Source organism: Eleutherodactylus coqui, chromosome 2, assembly GCF_035609145.1.
Source record: "Eleutherodactylus coqui strain aEleCoq1 chromosome 2, aEleCoq1.hap1, whole genome shotgun sequence".
NCBI classification, from domain to species: Eukaryota; Metazoa; Chordata; class Amphibia; order Anura; family Eleutherodactylidae; genus Eleutherodactylus; species Eleutherodactylus coqui.
This window is the reverse complement of record NC_089838.1, coordinates 43,099,250-43,116,723: the sequence shown is the minus strand read 5'-3', so window position 1 is coordinate 43,116,723 and position 17,474 is coordinate 43,099,250.

Genomic DNA, 17,474 nt, shown 5'->3' with positions numbered 1-17,474 from the left:
GGACGTAAGACCTGTACGCCTCCGACCTCCATCGACCCACCCTCTTCACCTCTTCCCCTTTCAAGCCGCAAGCAAAAGCCGACGTCGCTGCACCAATTCTAAAAGAGTGCGTGCCGAAATCGCTTGGCTCAAAACCTAACCTAGACAGGCATGCGCGCATGACTGCCCCGAACTGGAATTTCGTTAACGGGGAGCCTGACGCATGCGCTAACAGAGGACCCGATCCTCTATGCGTCTCCATAAACTCTCTTAGTAGGGCCACTGGGCACCATCCGGATCCTATAGCTGCTATACGCAGTCATTCGCCTGCGCCATAGACGTCCGTTTTGGACTTCCTGATACAGAGTTTTACGTCTTGTTCCCCACACAGGACGTCCGCGAAAAGCAGACCGCCCTGTCTCGTCCTGCTGGGGGATACTAGCTCCCCCAGCCGCAGCGCCGCGAAAAAAGCCAACGAAAAAGCTGCCCGGAACAACGCCACCTCCTGCTCGTTACTGCAAACCAACTCCAATACTTCTAGCATAGCTCCCAGTAATTCAAAGGTTATTGGTCGCCTGCCGTCTTTAGACGACTTCTCTTTCCTCCAACCCTTGACTATCTGACCAAAGACGAAATCTTTGGTTATATCGCGTGCGCCATGAAGCTTAACCAAAAAGGCGATTGCCGTGAGGTGCTTCCGCGCCGCGTCCGCTGAAGCGCCCCGTTTTCGCAGGCCCGTTAACATATTTAGCGTCACCGATCTAGCCTGTTCTCCATCGGGAAATTGACCCCCCGCTGTCGCCATCCATGCACTCCAAATAGTATTATACCGCTTCCACGTTGATTCCGCCACTGAATTGCGAATCAGAATTAGGAGCTCTCTTCTACTATCTCCCACAAGAAAGCCGGGCAACATACCCCCTCGACGTCCGCCGTCGGGTGCAGCTCCCTGAAGCTCTCCATCTGGAAACGAGAAAGAGCGTCAGCAGTTCTATTAAAGATACCTGGCACGTGTTTTGCCTTCAATTTAATGTTAAACTGCAAGCATCTTAAAACCAAGTGGCGAAGCACCGCCAAGACCAATAAGGATGAAGAAGACTGCTTGTTTACAGCTCTGACCACCGGCTGATTATCTGACCAAAAACAGATATTCTTGTTCTCCAACCTCGCTCCCCAAATCTCCATGGCCACCATCAAGGGGAAAATTTCCAATAATGCGATGTTCTTCACCCACCGTCTTGACACCCACTCCGCCGGCCATGGAGCGTTACACCAACTGTTCTCCAGTATGACTCCAAAACCACAAGCACCCGACGCATCTGCAAAAAGGGACAACTTCTCGTTCGCCACTTCTCCCGATTGGCAAATCACCTGACCGTTAAAAGTCTGGAGAAAAATCTGCCATACGTGTAGGTCCGCCCGGATTCCTTTCGTCACTCTGACGAAATGGTGTTTTTCTCTAACTCCCGTTGTTGCCAACGATAAACGCCTAGCAAACGGGCGGCCCATGGGAATGACCCGGCAAGCGAAATTTAGCAAACCCGTCAACACGTGAAACTGGTGCAGTGTGGCCATGCGCGAACTGCCGACCGTTTCTACCGCTTGCCGCAATCTCGCCACTTTATCCTCCGGTAGCCGAAAAACCATCTCGCTAGTGTCTATTTCTATGCCCAAGAAGGTGAGGCACGACGAAGGACCGATTGTTTTTTCCCGCGACAGCGGGACACCCGCCTTCTCCATCAGCGCCTGAAACGACGAGAGTAGAAAACCGCATACTTTTGAACCCGACGGCCCGACAAACAGAAAATCGTCTAAATAATGTAATGCCGATGAGATGCCCGTCTCGAATCCAAGCATCCATTCCAGAAAGGAACTGAAGACCTCGAAATAGTAGCACGAGATGGAGCAGCCCATGGGCAGGCACATATCCACGAAATACAAACCGTCAACCCGGCAACCCAGTAGATGGAAACAATCGGGGTGCACCGGAAGCAGCCGAAAGGCTGATTCAATATCCGCCTTCGCCAGAAGAGCTCCGGGACCCGCATGCCGTAATAAATCTATTGCCCTATCAAACGACGTATACGACACCGCAGTCTGTTCTTTTGAGATCCCGTCGTTGACCGAGTCGCCGGTTGGGAAAGACTAGTGATGGATAAGCCGGAACTTGCCTGGTTCCCTTTTTGGGACCAATCCCAATGGAGAAACCCACAAATTCTCAAATGGCGGCTCCTTGAAAGGACCCGCCATGCGACCCAGTTCTACTTCCTTTAGCAGCTTATCCATCACCAAGTCCTTGCTGTTGCGCGCTGATTTTAAGTTGCGGCTAAGCGTAAGGGCCGAACCCGGGACGTGGGGAATGACGAAGCCAGAGGTGAAACCCGCTTTAAGCAGATTTGCCTCCTGCTTCCTGTGGTACCTGGCGAACCACCAATCCAGGTACCGGACGCTCACTGGGGTTGTTCCCAGCCGCGGGCACGGCTGGGACTGTCGTTGTCTTTTGACGTCTAAAGCAGCGCACTGCTGCATGTGGTCCTCCACAAAAGGAACACTCATGCCGGAATTTGCATGAGGCAAGGAACCGGCAATGACCTTCATTGAACGCCCAACAGGAACCCGAGGGCTTGTGCACCACAGGTGCCTGCTGTCCCGTGCTGGCTCCTGTGGTGGTTCCTGGAAAAAATGTTTTGGGCGGCTTCTGCGCCAGGATTAGCTGAATCCAGGCGTCAGTCGCCTTCGTAGCCCAACTGACATTCTTTATACCCGAAATACGTCGACGAAAATCCTCGTCATAACGCCACCAAGCCGAACCTCCATGCAGCTTGTAGGCGCTGTGTATGGTATTAATGTATACCAGCAGCTCCGGACCTTTCTGCGGATGCTGTTGGCAAACAACATGAGCTAGGGTCAAAATAGCTTGTAACCAATTACTGAACGTTTTCGCGATTTTGGGTTTCCTGTCACCGCCCAGTTCCGAAAAACGTTCCTTATCGACCGCGACATGCTCCACTGACAGGAGTGACCAAATGTCGACATAACAACCGGTCCTTATTTTCTCCAACACATCTTCCGCGAGGCCCACACCCAGCGGGGCCACGCCACAAAATAACAAGTCAGCAAACCTCAAACCATCCTTTCCAAGCTCTTCGCTTGTCCCGCTCGCCTCCACAGGCGAAGACCCGGGTGCGTGAGCCAACAAACCAACCTCAGGCGAGCCTCGGCTCCCTGGATGCGCATAGGACACTGGTAGTCCTCTTTGATCAAATTGTTTAACCAGCGCTCTCAGCGCTACCATGAAATCGTTAACACCACCGGGCGATGCAGTGCCCCAGACTTTACCACATGCTGACTCACCCGCTCTGTCGTCCTCCGGCCCTGCCAAGGGATAAACGGGGGCGGGTGGTCTCGCTCTGTGAACCATAGAACTCTGAGCCGTGTGTCGTACCGGAGCCCTGTCGTGGGCGACATCACGGTTTCCTGGGCTCCGTGCGTCTGAAGCCCCGCAGGCCGCAATCGCCTCACGCTGCCTGCCGCTATGGCTGGCTCGCCTAGTATCTGCGGAAGAAGCCGGGGACACATGAAAAGTGGACCGCAGAGCCCAAGCCTCTACCACTTGGCTGCTACGCCCGCTACTGTGTAGGCCCGCTTCTGCACGCTTACGCTGCCCCGCGCGAGGGGTTCTGCCGCAGCTGGCGCATTCGTCGCCTAAAGTTGGCGTCGAAGAGCTGGATTGCGTATCCCTCCTAGCCCTTCTCTTGCCCCCCCCCATAACACCCCTTCTCTGTTCCCTCTGCTACGCGCGCCGTGTACCGCCTGCTGGCAGCCGTTGTCGCATGGGACGCTGCGTCCCATTGTGATATGGGGGAAAGCCCGCTTACGGCCTGCACCATGCTGCTACTGCTTCCCGCGCTACTCTCTCTCTCCCCCCTCCCGCTCCTAACTGCTAGCCGCGTGCTCTTAACGGCTCCTCTGGTGGCCGCTTCGCTCCTCTGCCTCATGTCCCGCTCATTGTCAGGCTCCGGGCTGTAAGGGGACTCACTCCCGTAGCCCCCGCTGCTCCCGCGGCAAAATAACTCCTCCGCGCCGGGACTACATCCCGCTCGCGGATCCCTCCGCCCTCCACCTGTGCCGCGCAAGGGCTGCATCAGCTGTCCCGCTACCGCTCGTCGGACAGCCATGGGAAACCCCCTCCCACGCTGGACTTACCACCACCGATCGCCGTCTGCATCGTCCTGGTAAGTCCTCGATCGATCGCTTGCGGAGCTTCGGCGCCGCTTCCACGTGCGCCCAGACTGCGCCTCTGTCCCTTGCGCTGCGACCGCGCCAAACCGCTCCCGCCATCTTTCTTGCCTCCAGGACTTCCTCTTCTTCCCCCCTTCTTCGCGGCTGGACTCGGGCTCAGCCTGGCAGGGGGGAGCCTTCTTCTGATGGGTCTTCCGCGGGGCTCCAGGGCGGCAGCCGGCTCCGGAGGGTTTCTTTCAGCCCCGGCTTCCCTCAGCGATGCGGCACTCACTTCGGCAGCCATCTGTAGCAGCCATTGTGGTCCTTGGCTGGCCACCGCTTCCTTTATTTGCTGCATCAATTGTTCCATGCCGAACTTGCGGTGTCTTCGGTCTTGGGACTTGCAGGGTCTTCTGTCTTGGGACTTGCAGGGTCTTCTGTCTTGGAACTTGCAGGGTCTTCTGTCTTGGGACTTGCAGGGTCTTCGGTCTTGGGACTTGCAGGGTCTTCGGTCTTGGGACTTGCAGGGTCTTCGGTCTTGGGACTTGCAGGGTCTTCGGTCTTGGGACTTGCAGGGTCTTGGGTCTTGCGTCCTGTGACTTGCAGGGTTTGAATCCTGGGTTTTGCAGAGTCTGGGGTCCGTGCGTCTTCTCCCTTCTTCTTCTCCTCGTGGACTGCCGACTCCTCCCCTTCCTCTCTCTTCTTCCTCTACTCTAATCCCTCCTCCCCGGTCGCTTCCTCTGTTAACCCTTTCTAAGCCCTCACGCCCCCCAGTCACTAGCCCCTTCCCTATGCGTTCTGTTGCTTCCTAGTCCTCAGGGACCACCAACAGGTCATGTTTTCAGGATTTCCTCAGTGTTGTACAGGTGATGTAATTATTGTCAGTGCCTGAGGCATTACTGCAGGTGTTCTTACGATAGGATATCCTGAAAACATGCCCTGTTGGTGGTCCGTGAAGACTGGAGTTGCGGACCCCTGCCCTACATCACCAACACGATCAAAAGAAGCAATGTTTCAGACGTCCCATACAAGGCGGTGTATGTGCAGTAGAAACTGAGGTGTCTACCAACAGCACTCCAAAAGAAATTGCACATGCGCTCATTGCAAGATAAATGGTGCACAACAAGTTTGGAACAGTCATGTTGATGACATAAGGAATAATCAATAGGACAGAGGGACATGGTTTAAAAAAATCACTTGGGCAGATGCAGGGTCCAGGCACATCCACTGGATTGTTAAACCTTCATTAGTACATTTCTTGTCCATGTCATTGAAGAACACATCTGAAGACCGCGGGTACTTCTCCTGCTGGCACCAAGCTAACCGTTTTAGCTTAGTGTCCATAGGAGGCAGACCTCTTTGTTCATTGGTCTTCAGCTGTTACTTTCCTTAATCTGGGAAAACAGGGTTGACACTAGACTCTCCCTATTACCCCACCGAGGAGGGAGAATTGTATGCCACAAAGTGAATAACGATGAGGCGTGGGACTGGGGGCAGGGAAGGAAAGGGTTAAAGAGCGAGCTTAGGTAAAGGGGGTGGAGCTAAGACAGGAAGGAGACGGCCAGAGAGCGGGAAAAAGCACAAACGGCTTGGACAGTGAAGAAGAAGGACGCAGAAGATCAGACGCCCACCCACCCGCCCTGGCAGATTGAGGGCAATATAGGACTTGATGTGGGAGTAAAGGACTGTTCATGGAAGTTGTCACAGCTGGTGAAGGTAGGCCGGAAGCTTCCCATGCGGGCTACGGCGTAGAGTAAGGTTTTCAAGCCCAAGGGAGATACAGGGGCTTACAAACGTCCTGTGGCTGTTACGGTTTTAAGAATTGCAGCAGTTTACGGCATGGGAAGGTGTTAGAAGATAGTTAAATTAAGTTAAATTAAGTTAAACGGAAGATTAAAATATGTTTTAAATATGCTAATAAAGCTGTGGCCAACCCACATTTTCAAGCAAGAAGGTGTAAGTATATGTTTGTTATAGGTAAGCGAGCATACAGTTAAGATTAGTGTGCCCCCAGTCCAGACAGGCGTTAACCATTCTATAGCTTGGCCGACCCTCAGAAGACCAGGAGGCACAGTTAACTGTTAGTTTGACCCTGAGCCACCAGCCATAGGGCACCCTCCCACATTAGAGCACTCCTCTTTCCAAAGACAGGCGAGCACAGGGGCGTACACTGCTGAAGTTCTGGAGCTATATATAATTTGGTGGAAATGTGAGTATTTCTCTCCAGCTGGCTAAGCATTCAGCCCCCCCCCCTTACCTTTCCACCTGTTCATCCCTTCTCCTTCCACTGCCACTATCACCACCACCATCCAGGCCACAACCACCTGCTTCCAGCCTGCCCCCTCAGTCATGGTAATGATGACTGTTTACCCTCCTGAGTCCTCCCTGCGGTTATCCTTTAAGGGGTGCAGTAGGCTCCTTCCCTCCCCTTCTCCAACTCTGTGGCTTTATTCTTTTTTAAGGGACCACTACGACAATGTTCTTTTCTGACTCCACACTGGCAGGTATTCACCACGGATGCCAGTCTCTGAGGCTGCGGGTAGGTATACTACCAAAACTCACAGCACAAGGCACTTGGAGCATAAGGAAGTTTGTCCTCTCAATAACTGGGCTACAAAACATCGCAAATCACCCTAAAAATTTAGCAACCCGCAATTTTTTTACTCGCAATGTAGCAGCCTACAAAACATTGCTAATGTGACAGAACCCATTGAAAAGCATGGGCTTCACATACATGTGATTTGTAGCGCTGTCGCATCACAAGAAAATTGCACAATTTTTTGTCGCCTGTGTGAAAGCGGATCTAAAAAACAAAGACTTGATGTCTTCATAAAACTTTTTAGTGTTCAGCCACACCTGTAACCCCACCCAATCGCACCTCTCATCCCACCCAATGTCACCTGTAACCCCACCAAATCGCACCTTTAATCTCACCCAGTGTTCCTTGTAACCCCATTCAATCCCACCTCTAATCCCACGCAATCGCACCTCTAACCTCACCCAATCTCACCTGTAACCCCACCCAATCGCACCTCCAAACTCACCCAATCTCACATGTAACCCTACCCAATCGCACCTCTAATCCCACCCAATCTCACCTGTAGCCCCACCCAATCATACCTCTAACCACACCCAATCTCCCCTGTTAACCCACCCAATCCCACCCAGTCTCCCCTGTAACCCCACCCAATCGCACCTCTAACTCCACCCAATTCTAACTGTAACCCCATCTAATTGCACCTCTAACCTCACCCAATCTCACCTGTAACCCCAGCCTATCGCACCTTTAATCCCACCCAATCTCACATATAACCCTACCCAATCTCACCTGTAACCCCACCCAATAACACCTCTAACCCCATCCATTCGCACCTGTAATATCACCCAATCTCACATGTAACCCCACCAAATCGCACCTCTAAACCCACCCAATATCACATGTAACCCTACTCAATCGCACCTCTAACCCCACCCAATTTCACCTGTAGCCCCACACAATCTCACCTCTAACCACACCCAATTTCACCTGTAACCCCATTTAATCACACCTCTAACCCCACCCAATCGCACCTGTAACCCCCCCAATCTCACATGTACCCACACCCAATCGCACCTCTAACCCCAGCCAATCTCACATGTAACCTTACCAAATCGCACATCTAACCCCACGCAATCTCACCTGTAACCCCACCCAATCTCACCTCCAACCTCACCCAATCTCACCTGTAAACTCACCCAATCTGACCTATAACCCCACCCAATGACACCTCTAACCCGACCCAATCGCAGCTGTAACCCCACCCAATATCACATGTAACCCCACCCAATCACAGCTCTAATCCCACTCAATCTCACCTCTAACCCCATGCCATCTCACCTCTAACCACTCCCAATCTTACCTGTAACCCCACCGAATTGCACCTCTAAACCTACCCAACCAATCGGACCTCTAACCTCACCCAATCGCACCTGTAATCCTACCCAATCTCACATTTTATCCCACCCTATCACATCAGTACCTTACCCAATCACACCTCTAATCCCACCAAAACGCACCTCTAACCCCACCCAATTGCATCTGTAACCTCACTCAATCGCACCTCTAACCCCACCCAATCTCACCTGTAATCCCACCCAATCGCACCTCCAATCTCTACCCAATCTCACCTGTAGCCCTAACCAATCATACCTGTAACCCCACCAAATTGCACCTCTAACCTAACGCCATCTCACCTGTAACCCCACCCAATCTCACCTGTAATCCCACCCAATTGCACCTCTAACCCCACTCACTCTCACATGTAACCCTATCCAATCACTCCTGTAACCGCACCCAATCGCACCTGTAATCCCATCCAATCGCACATCTAATCTCACCCAATCTCATCTGTATCCCACCCAATCGCACCTCTAATCCCACCCAATCGCATCTGTAACACCATCCAATCACACCCATAACCCCACCCAATCAGACCGGTAACCCCACTCAATTGCACCTCTAATCCCTCCTAATCTCACCTGCAACCCTACCCAATCACTCCTGTAACCCCACCCAATTTCACCTCTAAAACCACCCAATCTCATCTGTACCCATCCAAATCGCACCACTTATCCCACCCAATCTCACATGTAACCCCACCCAATCGCACCTTTTAACCACATTTAATCTCAACTGTAACTCCAGGCAATCGCACCTGTAACCTCACCCAATCTGACCTCTAACCCAATGTAATCTCACCTGTAACCCCACCCACTCGCATCTCTAACCCCACCCAATCTTACCTGTAACCCCACCCAATCGCACCTCTAATCCCACCCAATCTCACCTCTAATCCCACCCAATCGCATCTGTAACCCCATCCAATCTCACCTGTAATTCCACCTCTAACCCCACCCAATCGCACCTCTAACCCCACCCAATTGGACCTGTAACCCGACTCAATTGTACCTCTAATCCTACCCAATCTCACCTGTAACACTACCCAATCACTCCTGTAATCCCACCCAATCTCATTTGTACCCCACCCAATCTCATCTGTACCCTACCCATTCGCACCTCTAATCACACCCAATCTCACATGTAACCCCACCCAATTGCACCATTAACCCCACTTAATCTCACCTGTAACCCCAAGCAATTGCACCTCTATCCTCACCCAATCTGACCGTAACTCCATCCAATTGCACCTCTAACCCAACGCAATCTCACCTGTAACCCCACCCAACCGCACCTCTAAACCCACCCAATCTCCCCTGTAGTCCCACCCAATCACACCTCTAATACTACCCAATCGCAATTGTAACCTCACCCAATCGCAACTCTAGCCACACCCAATCGCACCTCTAACCCCAGCCAATCGCACCTGGATGTCCGGCTTCATCATTGTGTCATATGTGATGGATCCCAAATGCCTTATCAGAACCAAAGATTGTGAAACAAACACACAAGACACGGTCATTCGTGTTAAATTGACAACATTTTATTTGAAATGACATTTTTTCATTGTTCCAAATGTAAGATTAAACAGTGAAAATGGCGCACCTCCGACTCACGAAGCGTCATCATCCAGCACTCAGGAGAGGAAAAACCCCCTGTGGAGGAAACCTCTGGGGAGCCATGGCTGGAGGACGGCCCTCCCTCCGGGCTTAGGGGGTTAATGCCAAGATTTAACAGCAGATTTTATACATTTTATCAAATTACAGCAATACATCCTAGAAAAGAACATATGATAGTTATTAGTAAACAAAGCGAGGGCAAAGCAGAGGCCCCGTATGATGCCTAATGGAGATATCCAAATGTGACCTCTCCGGGCAGCGGATACTGGATATGACGGAGATCTGGCTGCAGCATCTGTTACCCCTTGGATCGCTAGGGATAATAGACAAGATCTGGCTGTGCAGTTATGGCTGATCGGGCTGGCTAGGTAAATATGGCTGATCTGGCTGGCTAGGCGGGCGTCCCCTCCTCCCTCACAGATGGTGAAGCTCCAGGTCTCCAGACACACCAAGCATGGCGCTGCATCTGGCCGTAAGCCCTTCCGTCATGGAGTTTTCATGGATGGGTTCCTTATGACATAGGCCCAGCTATGGATGACATCACAGTTACCATGGTTACTGCAGGTGTTTATCACCAAGGCCTCATCCACTTGAAGTCACCCATAATTAACCGTTTAATGACTGGTACTGTGCTTTCTACAGTAGCCTAATAACTCATCACTAAGCCGGCCTTTTATTATTATGGAATTTTAAAAAAATGGCTGGATGGAAGTTAATGAGGGGATCTACAGGTCTGAGGTGTAATATCCACATTAACACCCTCACATACCAGCTGCTCATAGAGGGTGATGATATTATTTTTCTTTATACCGTCTACAATACAATGACACGCATTTGTACTTTACTGTAACTACTTATGTTTTCTGTATTACATGCGCTTTCTTCCCAAAGGTCATTCATATGATACAATGTAAATGTAGTATAATGTCTTGAGCATTGTCAGAATGGGGTAATCAAATTAATGTGGTGTAATAAAAAAAATAAAATAAAAAATAAAACACACTTGGATCCCATGGTGCTTTTCCCACACTGGTTTCAGCAGCGCTGTCATGCATTTTTTACAAAGTTTTGGCTGTGTTTTCAGCACAGAGCTGTGAGCCATATAAATGTTGCCTTCAATTCTGACAGCAGCATTTAAATGCCCTGATCGATGTTTTGGGGTTCTAAAGAGCCCCCCCGTGATGAGTTCACAGGGTGCCATGTAGTTGCCAAGGCAGCCTGGGGGCCTTCTGAAATCCCTTAAGGCTGCCATTGCAGAGTGCCTATCAAGCCATGCCTGTGATGTGGCTTGATAGATTGCCCATCCGATCACAGTATAATGTAATATTATATTACATCATACAGCAGATGGGAACAAACTACTGCAAGTTTTTGTACCCTATGGGAGATTAAAAACGTTTTATTAATTAAAAAAGATAAAAAGGCAATAAAAGTAAAAAAAAAAAAACCTTTTTGGAATATTTGCACTAAAAAAGTGTAATAAAAAAACACACATTATTTATTCCTTACAGCGAAGGTCAAAAAACAAACGAACAAAAAAACAAACAAACCACACACACACACCAGAATTGCCTTTTTTTGTTACCCAGTCTCCTAGAAAAAATTCTAATAAAAAGCGATGAAAAAGACACATGTACTCTAAAATGGTACCAATAGAAACTAGAGGACGTCCCCCCAAAAAACCCTCACACAACTATGTAAAAAAAAGTTAGAAACAAGGCCCTCCCAAAGATAGCAGAATGTTTTTTTTTCTATTTTACTCCACTTAGAATTTTTTACACGGGCAACTGTCAGAACTTTTGTTGGAAGTGTTTAACGCGGCCTCTCGGGGCTGCCCTTTCCCCCCACAGGCATTGCAGGCCCATATCGTAGTGATATTAAAACCAGGAAAGGACCCTCTTTCATGCAACAGCTACAGACCCATTTCCCTCATTAATATCTTAAAATATTTTCCAAGATTCTGGCAAACCGGTTGAATCCTTTTATCCCTCAGCTAATCCATCCAGACCAGGTCAGGTTTGTCCCTGGAAGAGAAGCTCGAGATAATACGATTAAAACTATTCACCTAATCAATAAGGCTCGTGGCTCGCATATCCCCCTATGCCTCCTGGCTGTAGATGCAGAGAACGTCTTTGACAGGGTGAGCTGGAGGTTTCTGGAGGAGGTGCTGTGGGGGAGGGAGTCTCAGCGCGAGGGTCCTTTCCTGGATAATGGCCATGTACAGTTCCCCATCTGCACGGATTAGTCAATGGTCTCCTATAAGACCCCTGTGATATCCATAACGGTACCAGACAGGGCTTCTCCGGTATTATATATTCTTGCAATGGAACCTATGGCGGTGTCCCTGAGAAGGAACCCGGACGTGCGGGTGCTGGTGGATCGAGGCAGAGACCATAAGTTATCTATCTTTGCGGATGATTTACTGATCTATGTCACGAATCCCCATATTTCTTTACCTGGGATTATATCTGAAATGACCAGATACGGGAAGCTCAGTAATTTTAAAATGAATACCCAAAAATCGGAAATCCTTAATATTTCCCTTCCAACTCCTGAAGTCAATATATCGAGAGAAACCTTCCTAGAAATCCCTAAAATATCTACGTATACATATCCCGGCAGACATAGCCGATTCCTATGAACTAAACTTCAGACCTTTTGCTGACGGAACTGGAGGGATGGTCAAAAATAAACTTTTCATGGTTTGGAAGAATTAATGTCCTAAAGATGAATATCCTCCCTAGAATATTATACGTCTTTCAGACAGTCCCCTGTGACCTTCCCAAACGCTTCCTCACTCAATTGCGGAAGTCTATGATGAGATGTGCCTGGAGCGGTCTCTCCCCCAGAATAAGCTACAAAACACTAGGTAGGCCAAAAAAATTCGGGTGGGATTGGTCTACCGGATCTTGAACTTTATCACAAAGCAGCAATAGGGAGATGTATATTAGATATCTTGCACTGCGCGGACGAGAAGGCCTGGGTGGCATTGGAAAAAAGGCAGAATCAGTTCAATTTGGGGGGAGCTTTTTGGGTTCTGGGCAGAGTGGATTGGAGAGGGGTGTGAGCTTCAACCCTTGCCCTGAATCTGCTTCGAGCTTGGACCACTCCCACACAGTGGGGAGTGCGCGGGAGCCTACAGCGCAACGGATACCTGAGCTAACCCCCGCCTCAGGGTATTCTTGTATTATGTAGCCACCAGGCGTTTGGGGTGGCGACATAGTACAGGAGTTAGACATGTAGTCACACCCCCAGCTTGTGAATGGCTGGGGGCGTGTGTGGCCTGAGGAGAGGAAGGATCGGCGACAGAGGCATCGGCAGCATCACGAGAGGCTGGGGCGGCAGCAGGGGAAGACGCAGCGGCCTCGGCTGGACCAGAGCTGCTGGCAGCAGATGCTGGGGGGGAGCGGTGGCGGCACCAGGACACGGAACGCCGGTGGCAGGACCAGAGCCACTGGCAGCTGACGCTGGACGGAATAATGGCGGCACAAGAACAGGGAGCACCGGCGGCAGCAAGACACACGCTGCCAGTGGCTGCTGCAGGAGAGGTCAGCGTCTGCAATTAATTTTGCTTTTTATTTTACGTGGCCTGGAGGGTTAGGGTGAGGGTTTATTTTCCAGTGAGGCTTACATATAATGTAGGCCTTACAGGAACACGAATCCTAACCATCCAGGCCAGGCAAATATCCATGGCCACGCTGCTGCTAGCAGCCTTGACAAATAAGTCAATCAGGAGCTAGGGGCCTGATAGGGGTGTTCCTCCGGTCAAACCCCTAGCTTCCGGTGGCGTCAAGGTACAATAATACCCCCCCTCCTCGGAACTCAAGTGTAGTTCGGCGGAGCAGAGAGGAAGCAGCAGTACCAGATGAACAAACTATGTAATACCTGGGACAGAAGACTAAAGGGCTCCCTACAATTCCCCTCCCAGGGACAGCGCTTGTGAGTCGGTGAGCACACATCTGAGGGTGTCGGGGACTGTAGCAGGTCAGAGGACTGCAGGGACAGCGCTTGGCCCATTCGGTGATTGAACATGTGAGGGGGCCGAGAACTGTAGCAGGGGGAACATGGCCAGAGAGTAGAAGTTCGTAATGGTGACGTTGCAGCGTCTGATTAGCGGGCAGTCACTATTACTGCAGGGGCCACTCTGTGGAATATCACTATTACCACTGGGGCCGCTCTGTGGGATGTCACTATTACTATAGGGGGCCACTCTGTGGGATGTCACTATTATCATTGGGGGCGCTCTTGGGGATGTCACTATTAACGCTGGGGTCGCTCTGTGGGATGTCACTATTACTACTGGGGCCACTCTGTGAGGTGTAACTATTACCAAAGCGGCCACTCTGGGGAATTTCACTATTACCATTGGTGCCGCTCTGTGGGATGTCACTATTACCACAGGGGCCGCTCTGGAGGATGTCACTATTAACGCAGAGGCCACTCTGGGGGATGTAAATATTACTACTGGGGCCGCCTTGTAGGATGTTTGTCCTCCACTTCTGCAAAGCTGGGAACCTTTAATCCCTTAAGGATGTGGCCTATTTTGGGCATAAGGACACAATGATTTTTGGGGGATTTTCATCTCCACTTTTCAAATGCCTAAACATTTTTATTTTCCTGTTGACATGGCCGTAAGAGGGTTTCCGTGGTAAACTTTCATTTTTATATTTATTTTTGGGTAAATATACTATATTATAGCAGGAAAGATAGAAAATACATCAATTTTGTGGGTCGGTTTGATTACAATACCAAAATTCTTATTTTTCTTTAGGTTTTTCTACTTTTCCACAATAAAACACTTTTTCTGGAATTTTTTTTCCCTCTACATCGCTGCATTCAAAGTCCCATACATTTTTGATTTTTCCATGGTTAGAGCTCTGTGAGCACTTGTTTTTTGCATGACGAGCTGTAGGTTTAACCCTTTCCAATCCACTGTCTGACGTGTTCAGACATTCTGATTGAAGGCTGAACAGCTCTGATGACGGAAGACGTCCGGCAGGGTATTCTTACTGTATATTACTGGGCTGCTCTGTTGTCGGGGCCTCTCCAGCATGTCCCATACCGCAGTACTGGCTCTAGCCAGCAGATTCGTCATTGTATGATGGCAGAAAGAGAAAACCCCCAAAGAAATACTGAATCCAAAATTGGATTTCAAAGGGTTAATGATATTTTGGGGTACATACAGCTTTTTTGATCACTTTCAGGGCTTATTCAAATAGCCGTATATTCGTTGGGTTTTCATGCCTGGCCGATATACGGTCCCCCTCTCTGCAAGGGGAGGTGAGGAGGTGGGACAGGACGAGAGCTAGTGCACTGAGCACCTGCCCCCTCCCCGCCCCACGCCACAGTTTGCAATGGAGGGGCAGGGGCGGAGCTAAGACAAAGCAGCAAAGTGGACGGTATTTGCTAAAATCTCGACCCCACACTGCGGCCGAGACACGCTGAAATTGACATGCTGCACGGAAATTAAAGCCACGGCATGTCAATTGTATCGCCGTTACTGCAGTGGCCTCCCTCCTCTCTATGGGGAGACATGGTCACAGCGGAATACAGGCAGCGAAGCCGCTTCAAAACCGGCGCAAGTTTAGAAGCTGCATTTCTACCACGGAAATCTTGCAGTATTTCCATGCAGTCAATCCGTGAGATTTCCGCAGGATTTCGGTCCCGTGTGACCATGACCTAACAACACATATCAGACGTCATATATCTGATCCAATATGGCATCCAGGAATGGTTCTGCAGTTGCTGCACACTTTTTCAACATACATGCTGGCAATTTTTCCTCTCTGCGCGCTGTAGGTATTAAACGGGTCAGTTGTCTCATTAGTGGAGGTGACCAACATCAAAGATTACTTAATAGAGAAACATATTGGATTTTTCTGTTGAAAACTAGCGCCCCTTTAGTTTAAACAAGAGATCTGACCTTTTTTTGCACTACTAATGGTTAATTACTAAGTATTCCATCTCCCTTTATTCTGCTTAGTCACGTGATTACTTTGGTGCTTGTATGTTTCTCTTTAAGCTGAGCAGCTGCGCCATATTATGCCAAGACTAAGAGCTGCTGAAACGCGTCACATTGTTGCTCCATTGTTTGTCCTTCCTGTTGGGATGTTAATGTGTGATTTTATGGATGTTGGATCCTCTTCTTGCTGCATTCAAATGAATAGTTGCCACTTGTGTCCCATTTTCGACCTTTTTTTGATCCAAAATCCGGATAGAAATATTGTCCGTGTGCGTGCGGCCTAAGAGAATGGGGGTCTCACTGTAAGAGTATAGGGTTTCTGGAAACCCCATTGTCTTATATTGGACTGTACCTTGCAGCAGGATCTCGGCTCACCGCCATTCCGCTATGTGTGAACTCACCTTAAGGGTTCGTTCACACGAGCGCATAAACAGCGCGTTTTTGCGCCCAATCGTATAAACGTGACCATCTGAGGCGTTGGTTTCCAATGTATTCGTACGCATGGGCGATTTTACGGCGCGTAAAAACGGCAACCCGAAAAAAAGACGGAACATACGCGACCGAAATACGCGCCAACGCATATTCGATGGCCGAAAAGATAGTTTGCAAAGTAGGAACAAACGATAATACGCTTTCTAGCTCTGGTCATGATTGCCGAAAAACGTTCTTTCCAGCGATTAAACGCTGCGCACGTGCGAACGTAAATACGCCTACGCTCGTGTGACCGCACCCTTATAGTAGGGTCCCATGCTGCGTTCACTGCTTGCTTCCAAACCCCGGCCCACCTGCAGTGGCAAATGGACAGAAGATTTTGCCAGTAAAAGGCAGTAAAGGCCCTGCGGTCATTACCCGTTGTGGGTGGTCCGGTGTTGGACATGTGCTTACCGTAGCATGGGACTTTAACCTCACACCTCTCAGTGGCGCCGGGCCATGTTTCTACCGTCCAGGTAAAACCACTCCAACCCGTGTAATAAGATATGTGTTGCTGTAGTGCGCAGGGCTTCTTCATCTGAATATATGGGAATTCTAACAGTGGTTTATATAGAAAATCCCATCGCAGTTTGGCCTATCATACATATTTATTGCCATAGGGATAAGTGGCCAAACAGCGACCACACAACTCTTATCTCCTGATAGTACAAACGCTTCACTAATGCCTCCTTCAGACAACCGTATTTACACAGGCATTTCCGCATGTAAACCGTTACATGTATAACGAGACCAAGGCACTGGATTTCAATGCCATCATTTGCGTGAGAAAAAGTAGGACCTGCTCTCTTTCCTGGCCATATATTTTATACGGAGAGTGAATAGATAGGTCTTGCCCTATCTTTGGCCGTGTTACGCAGCAAGCTGCCATAGACTTCTATGGCAGCTCAAAAAAAGGGAGAGGAAGGGAGTTACCCTGTGAACAACACTGGAAAAAGAAGACAGCTCGCTCTAATTAGGTATGTAATTGTCATTCCAAGCATTTCTTACGATCCTTGCTTGCCATCACTTCAGCGTGTTTTTTTTATATGTGTACAGGCAAACATATAAATGCATACGCTCGTCTGAATAAGCCCTCAGGCTCCCTCACATGGGCGTATTTGCATGCACAAAATGTACTCACAATACGCAGAGAATAGCACCCATAGATGTCTATAGATTTGTACAAAGTTCTCAATTTTTCACGTGCAAAAATATAACATCCCTATTTTCCTGCGCACGAAAGGTCTCCATAGAAGTCTATGGGGGTTGCAGGTGCACAAATGTT